The sequence below is a fragment of the Malaclemys terrapin genome, chromosome 8 (assembly GCF_027887155.1).
Source record: "Malaclemys terrapin pileata isolate rMalTer1 chromosome 8, rMalTer1.hap1, whole genome shotgun sequence".
Taxonomy (NCBI): domain Eukaryota; kingdom Metazoa; phylum Chordata; order Testudines; family Emydidae; genus Malaclemys; species Malaclemys terrapin.
Window position 1 is genome coordinate 5,012,511 of NC_071512.1, and position 8,298 is coordinate 5,020,808.

Consider the following 8,298-nt stretch of genomic DNA (forward strand, 5'->3'; position numbering starts at 1 on the left):
GAGCCCCCCGGACCGGTGGCCAGGATCTGGGCAGTGTGAGTGCCACTGAAAATCAGCTCCCGTGCCGCCTTCGGCACACGTGCCATAGGTTGCCTACCCCTGCTTTAGATTATTGCTACAGATTGCATTGCCCTGTCATTTTCCGGTTGAATGGAAAAACAAAGTATAAAAAATTTGCTGAAAAGCTGTGGTAAGAGGATTAAATATGTACTGTGAAAATCCCAGGTCCAGAGTGTGTCACCTAATCAGAATCCTAGTTATCAATCCCCCTGTCAAATGATCAGATAAACAGGAAAGTTTCCGGTCCCACAAAGTTCCCGAAACATTGGGCATGCTTTGGGTGAAGTCAAATAATGATAGAGATGGTTATGTTGTTTAATATTGATATATGAATCAACCTTTGTTTCTAATTCAGAGCATCAGAACCAAGCAGAGCAGAAAACAAACGTGAAATGGGAAAGATAAAAGGAGGCTGATTTGGGGGAGAGGGGGAGGGAGGAAGCAGCAGCAGCGATTGCTGCAATTCAAACAGCCTTGCACAGATACCATCATTACCATCTGGCTTAGAGTTTCCCATGCTGCTTTGCAAACGGACATGATAAATAAACACATGGGCTGCACATTGGCCCTTCTAATAGTCAAAGGAATCAAAGCTTTGGCGTAACCAAGGCAAGAAAAAAGAAATATCAATTTTCAGTCCACGTGGTGCTCTCCGCTGTAATTGAATCCTTGTTATCATCAGTTGGGAGCTGGGGGTGGAGGGTGGGGGGGAAGAGAGGGAAAACTGGCAAGCAAAAGAGAAAAATCCTCTTGAATGTTCAATGCATTTCTGTCACTGTTTGCCACAATCAATACAGATGTTTATATCCTTTCCCTCTGTCCACTTAATTACTATTTTCTCTCTCATAGGAACATAGGAATTGTCTTACTGGATCAGACCAGACTCTCTCTCTCTCTCTCGTAGCAGAGACAGATAAAGTGCCTTTTAAATTGGTGGAGCAGTGCTGATTTACAGTTGCTGGGCATCTGGCCCACAGTAGATGGTGCAATGATTGATATATGATATGAATCTGTCTAAACATTTTCTGGGTTGGATTTTCACATGTGCTCAGCGTTGTCCAGCGCTGAATGCGTGTGAACATTCCACCCGGATGGACACATTTATTTATTTTCATTTATAAACGGTGTCCTATTGCCGGACACACGTATGAAAAAAAGACTAGAACATTCAGCTTTTAAAGGCAAAGAGTCAAAGAAACATCTCCTCTCACCTAAATACCCTGCCCTAATGAAATCACCCACCCAGCTTCTCCCACTGCCCACCCCCAGCCAAAGCCAGTGACAATTCCCCGTGCCATGGCCCAAATCCAACGCCAGGATGGCTGTGTCCAGTTCTAGTGTTACTGGGATGTCAGTTCTGCCTGGGAGGAGCCTAACAGGACTGTTGCAGGGAACCCCTGCCCCATGGGGGTGTGGGGAACTGCCTCAATGTTTTTCCACTCTACTCGGGTCCACCTTGGAGCTTGTCTTGGCCCTGCAGAGCTCAGTCACAGGGACAGGTGGGAAAGATGAGGCAGTCCAGCCCCTGTCACTGTGTATGTTTACAGAGCAGTCTGAAATTCATAGATCCTCTCCAATAGCTGTTCATCAGGAGTTTTGTACGAGACTTCAGTTAAGCCTTCTGCGCATCATAAACGGACACCAGCGCTGTGTGGTGGAGAAAGCACTTGACTTTGGGGGGTTTTATCCTGTCATGTGAGCAGGCACAAAGTGAAAGAATGGAACCCAAACTCAGTGTGACTAGATGTGCTGGAAAGGTTACAAACCAGTCGTGCTACTCTTAAGTACAAGGCACTGACTCCTAGCCCAGACGATGACAGCTGACAGCCAGACACGGACCCTGCAAACACAGTATCAGATGTGCAGACCTCTAATCATAAAGAAGAGCAAATGAGAGATTTTCAAGTATAGGTAGGTGCTACAATTTCTTTGCAGACTGTAGACATCTAAGTGTTCTTACTACAGATCTGTCCTGGAACTGATAGATTGCTAGTTGCTGAAAGCATAATTCACTATGCTTACTTATTTACTTCAAAGTAAGTGGTACTCTTAGGCTCCTGGGATCTAACCACACAATTACTGCAGCATTTAAAATCTTCAATAGAAAATGTCAGTTACCCAGCTCCCAGTCTGCCTAGTAAAAGCAATAACATCAATCCATCAGGGGTTAGGGAGATAGGAAAGGACGATTATCCCCATTATACAGAAGGGGACCGGAGGTATAGACAGAAGAAGTGACTCACTCAAGGTCACATTGTCTTGTCGCAGCGCCAAGAATTAAACCCATGTCACCCTGCATTCCAGTCTCCTGCCCTTACCACAAGCCATACTGCAAACACTAAGGGTGAGGAATTTCTGTGTATGGAAGGATCATGTATTACCCACTTGCCTTGAAATCAGCCCTTCTTAGAAAAATAGATATTCATGTCCTTAGCACAATTACTGTAAACCATACACCGTCTAAAGCAAAGCATGGAACCGCAGTCACTTGGAAGGGATCCATCTGAATATGCCACTGTTTATAAAAATGAATAATGAATTTGCCACCAACTCTGTATTTTGGGAGCTCCCTTAAGATCCACAGAGCTAGCCCAGCCCCAGTTCCTTGTAGGTATTATAACACCATCCCTTATAGATGAAAAAGCAGGTTGTACAGCACCACTTCCCAGGGATTCACCTTCAGATGATAATTCCTGTGTTGGGGAGATAAAAACTAAATGAAAACATGGGTGCTTAGACCTAGGGACTTGCTTGTCAGTTAACTAGACCCTGCCTGCTTTCTCTCCATCTGTCCACAGTGCAAATTACAGGCTACGCTCTTCTACATGTCTCCTTCCCTTCCTCACTGCCTCCAAGAGAAAGAAGAAATGAAAACTATATAGCTAGCATGCTGAAGGTCTCATTTATTAGAGTAGTCCTTCAGGTAAAGGGCAGGAGACCTCTGATTGTTACACATTTGAAATCCTTGCCTAAGGCCTCCCTTACAGCCATAGATTTTTAGCTGGCACCCATTTCACGTCAGCTCATTGATTTCTTCTTCCTCTGGATGGCTGGTCAATTGGTGTTGGGTTGTAAACTCTCTAATGATCTATCTGGTAATCTGTTCCTCCGGCTCCAGCTTTTGCAGTGAAGCATGTTTCCCAAGAGCTGTGATTATGAAATGTCACCGTGGTAACAGTTTGAATATTCTGTCTCTATTCTCCCCCCCCCCGCCCCCCACCAACCTCTTAGTTTCTAAAGCCTTGTTTTCTACATCGGAACAGAAACTGCAAAGGAAGATGGTTTGTGCTGTACATCATATGATGACAAGAGCAGATGCCTCAAAAGATCCCCATAATCATGAATAACTCCTTGGGCATTTGCTGCGTAATAACGCCAATCCTGCTGAACTCAACTGGGTATTACTGTGGCTATCAGAAGCCCTTCTTGTCTTGAGCAGCTAAGCAAGCCATGTGCTGCAAAATGGTGTTATAAAGAGGTTTTGATGCAGTGAGGAACCAAGACTACCAGTGCTACAGCTAGTCTCAGAAGAGAGCCTCAGAACCAAAGTATAATTCTCAGACGCAATGCAATGCAGTTTTAACCACTGATCTCCCATTAGTGCTATAATGCGAGGGTAATGCATACACGTGTCTTGGCTTTCCTTCTCGTATTCCACCAGCCAGAGCTGTGTTTTTGGAGGAGGATTTCTTTTTTTAGGCTTGTGTTAATAAGAGAGAGCTTCTCCCTTATCATGATTTCTGCCACACGTTGCAAAAGGTCAGAGCTGTCCACTCGAGAGCTGAAAGGCCAATTTGCTTTAGATCTGACGCAAGGCGTCTCACAGTTCTCAGAATTTACAATGCTCCTGGAAGAGCCGTTTTTTATTTATTTTATTTGAGTTCAGCAATGCAGGAGAGAGCTGAGCCATTTCAGAGAGGGAGTTGCTTTTGCGTCTAGGAAAGATGCAAGCAGACCCCAGGGAACTAGAAACCGGAGGAGTGATATAGAATGGACATCTCCCTTTGATGGAGAGTGTCACTGAGGTTTCAGAATCACTTAGGGGATTTAAACACCATTTCTCCTGAGTCACCCAAATCCCACAGGCAGCTTTGAAAATATCAGGCAATATTTGGGGCTGTACAAATGAGCCACAGCAGGTGAGGATCTTGCCCACCCATTGGCTTGCAACGGGGGGCCAAAACTGATGGGAAATGTTTTGGAAAAATGCGTAAGCTTTGAAGAAATTTCAAATTTCTGATAAATGTCAACCCATTATATCCAGCAGCTCCCCTCCTTCCCCCAGGCATCCTTCTACCCGTTGCTGAAACTTAAAGGACAGAATGGGCCCCAAGAAGCCCGCTGCTTCTCCTGAGGATTACGACCAGACCTCTAGCAGGCTCTGCCAAGTGGACAGGCAGGAGTTCCTCTTTCTGCAGCTGCTCTGGGACTGAAGGAAAGTGAGTGGACCTGCCTTATGACTGTGTTACCTTAAAGGGTTTGTTCAAGGTAACTGTAAGAAAGGCTTGTCAGAAGTGAGAGTCCTGAGAGGCCTCTTAAGCACAGAAGCCCGAGGCTGGCACTTTGTAATACATGGGCCAATTTCTATTTCAACTATTTATTTTCCTGGGCCGCATGTTTGTGAGCTGCATGGAGCAGAGAATACAGCTTGTGACTCGGGGATGGGCTGCTGCTTGCCGGGACTCAAAACACAAATCCCAAGAAGATGCTTTTTTGTCTCCCCAGAAATCGTCTGTTTGGCAGCCTTGCACACTCCATAATGTTATCTAGTGCCGTAGTAATTCTGGATAATAGGTTCAGCTCAGAAAAAAAGACATTTTTTTCTTTTAAGTCAGTCAGCTACATTGATATTTACCCATTATTCATTCAGCCCCCTTGCTCCATCAATTATGACACAATATCAGGCTTTAGTGATATAAAAAAACTCGAAGACAGATGTTCAGATGTCTCCCAGCATCCTCATATGTACAATAAGCAATAGAAATTGCCAGTCTTCCTTATCAGAATTGTTAATGTCTCGGTCATGCTAGAGCTTTCTCTAATTCCAAGCTTAAACAACAGCACCACAGAGATGCTTATATTCAAATCGCTTTTCTGCTTCAGATTTCCTTTCAGTTAAGTGGAAAGGTAACTCAGCATTCAAGCCTGCTCACCCCTTTAACTGAACCCCAGCAGAGTTAATGCTGATACTTTGCACTTATTCTGCCTAGCGCTTCTCATGCAGGGATCTCAGAAACGTTTCACAAAGCTGGGCAAATATTACCATCTCCATTTTACAGATGGACAATCAGAGGCTTGCAGAGATGGAGTGACTTGTTCAAAGTCATGCAGGAAGACAGTGGAAAAGCTTGGAACAGAACCTAGGGCTGCGTCCCTCACAATATGCTGGCCCGCCACAAGTCTTACTTGGCCACGTAGCTCAGAGGGAGTAAAGCATCTCTTTCTCCTGGGTTTGGCTCCACAGATTGTGACTGAGGGTGCAGTGGGAAGAGAAGGAACTATTCACCCAGTACTCCCTGCTGTGAGCAAGGTGGTTGGGAAAAGGGCTGGGACGAGCTGGAACCCTGTCTTTTCTTCTTGCAGCTCACTGGCCAGCAGGGATGGGTGAGTTGGGCAGTGGTCACCCTGGGCGCCAACCTCCAGGGGCTGCTATGCCACTGAACTTTTAATTTTTGGCTCAGCCACTGGGGTGGGGCCGGTGAGAATGGCTGGGGGCAGGCCAGCTGGCCAGAATAGCTAACTGGGTACACAGGGGGGAGTTTGCTACCTCATGAAAAGGGATGAAGCTGCTTATTCCCTTCCCAGAACAAGATGGAGAACAGGGGAGGAGCGGTGACCGAGTCATAATTTGTTCTCTGCTGTGGCCCTGGGGCAGTGCAGCCCTGCGCCCACCCTGACTCGGGGCAGATTGTCAGGGTATGAGCTAGCGCTGTGAAGTAAGCAAGCCATAAGCACTTAGATCAATGCTAATTCCCCCTGCCAGGAGCCAGCCATCTCCGCCCTGACTCTAGTAAGAGGAGGAACCAAAACAATTTCTCCTTCATCTTGACTCAATTATACTATCTATTTTTAAGGCTACATTTGTTCTTCACCAAAACCATGATTTTCCCATGATCTCCATGCTTAAAAAAATACATCTCAACCATCGTTAACATTTTGGGCCTTTTTCACATAGGTGGGTGGGTGTGAGGACGCGCTTACAGCTAAACCAGTTACACCGAGAACTTTGAGAGCAGCCAACATGAGTTGCATGAGCAACTGAACCAGAGCAGAAACTCAGAATTAGGGCTGGTGGTTAGTCACAGGGGTCACGGGTTTCTGATTGGCTTGGGCTGCTCCTTCTAGCTTTGCAGAAACTGAGGATGGGAAGAAGAGTTGACCAGCAGCAAGCAGTGCTGTTGCCTTCACTTTCCTGCCCTGCTGCTCCAGGATTGAAGAGGCCAGCACTGACACCGCTATTGTAAAGGTTAGTTAAAGGTTATTAGAGGTGTTAAGCTGTTTTCAGGGCGTGGTGGAGGATACTTACATTTCATATGACCCATGACTTTGGGCATTTTTCTCTACTACAATTTCAGGATTTTTGCATAACCAGATTTTGGCCTTTCATATAATCTAATCTGCCGAATCCCCGGCTCTGATTACTGGCCCGATTCTCCTCTTACTTACATCAGTGCGAATCAGGACTAACTCCACTGAAGCTACACCAATGTAAAGCCAGTGTGACTGAGAGGAGAACCAAGTCTATTCGAGTCTGTACAGACATTATTTAATATCGGAGGCTGTCATGGGACTCGTCACTCACCGCTTGTGGTGCATCCTGCTGGTCAGTCTGGGGATTAGCTCGTTCAGTTGATGCCTTCTTCCGCGGTTCATGCACCGTCACTCTAGCTGGCCTACAGCCCCCTCTCCATTTCAGGAACTGTCTCATCCTCTCCATGACTCAGCCCTCCAACTAGGTCAGTCAAAGTTCCCCCTTCCAGGGTTTAGTTCCTCTGCAGTCCTACGCAGTCTTCCCACTCACTACCTCAGGGCCACTTGCCAAGTGGCTGGAAGGGGAACCCAGGCCCACCCTCTTCTCCGGGTTCCAGCCCAGAGACCCTCAGCTCAGCAGTCAGGGCTTTCTCCCTCTAGCCTCACTGCTCTTTCCCTGGGCTGCTTCCTACCACTGGTTCCCCTTTTCTTACAGGGTCTACCAGTTCCAAAATCTCCTCCCTCTTCCCAGGGAGTGACTGCAGCCAACACACCCTGCGGTCTCCAAACACTCCTCCCCTTCTCCTGGGAGTGCCTGCCCTTTCCCAGTGGCCCTCACTGCTTCCAATTTCCTGTCTTTATATGATCTGCCAGGCTCATTCCTCCACAGCTGGGCTCCCTCACCTTCTCAGGGGATTACTTGCCTGCCTGATTCCCGGCAGCTGTGGCCTGTCACATTAATTTGCCTCCTTCTTGGCCCTCATTAACCCTAGCAGCAAGTGTGTGTGTGTGTGTGTGTGTGTGTGTGTGTGTGTGTGTGTGTGTGTGTGTGTGAACACCCCATCACAGAGGGATACCAAGCACCCACGTAATGCCAATGCTGATCAGTGCCATCTTCACAACGCTCACTATCTGCTCTATCTCACTGCTGCCATCTGTTGATAAAATAATCCTACCTGAGCCTGTCTGTCAAATGGACCGACCTTCTTTCTTGTCCACCTCCAGCCTCACTGTTCCTTCTTTAGTTGACGATGACAGGACATGGTACTCGCTTGGCATTAAACATTATTTAGGTGACTAGCCCTGCTATTCTGGATTGCTAGCCGCTTCCACAATGCACTGCATTTTTTCCTTCTTTTGCATTTATTTCCCATCAGGTTATTATTATTGACGTGCACTGCAGTAGAGCCTAGCGGCGCCAGTTGAGTTTGGGGCCTGATGGTGCTAGGTGTTGTGCCTACACTAATAAGAGACAGTCTGTGCTCAGAAGATCGTACAATCGAAAGAGACAAGACAGACAAAAGGTGGCACAGATAGTGACCTTCCAAAGTCACACTGGCAGACTGGTAATAGGTTCCTGATTCCTCCTCAAGTGCCCTGTGCAATGGACCATGGTGCCTCTTTCCCCATTGCTGTACAGTTACAAAACTAAGTTAACGTCACTCTCCTTTCTTGATGGGCCCTTTGTTACATTTTAAAGACCTTGAGGTGCAAACGTATGTAAGTGCCTGAGAACACTTACAAATATTGTCTAGGACGGATTGACAA

The 8,298-nt window shown here is 46.6% G+C and overlaps 1 protein-coding gene across 1 annotated transcript in view; it reads right to left on the minus strand.

Annotated features, from left to right (window-relative positions):
• Positions 1–6,907, minus strand: part of GRIA1 (glutamate ionotropic receptor AMPA type subunit 1) — a 183,723-nt gene extending 176,816 nt beyond the window's left edge. Inside the window, exon 1 of the mRNA XM_054038131.1 lies at positions 6,863–6,907. The gene's annotated coding sequence lies outside the window, so the exon portion shown is untranslated. The remainder of the gene's footprint in view (positions 1–6,862) is intronic.
• Positions 6,908–8,298: the final 1,391 nt, after the last annotated feature.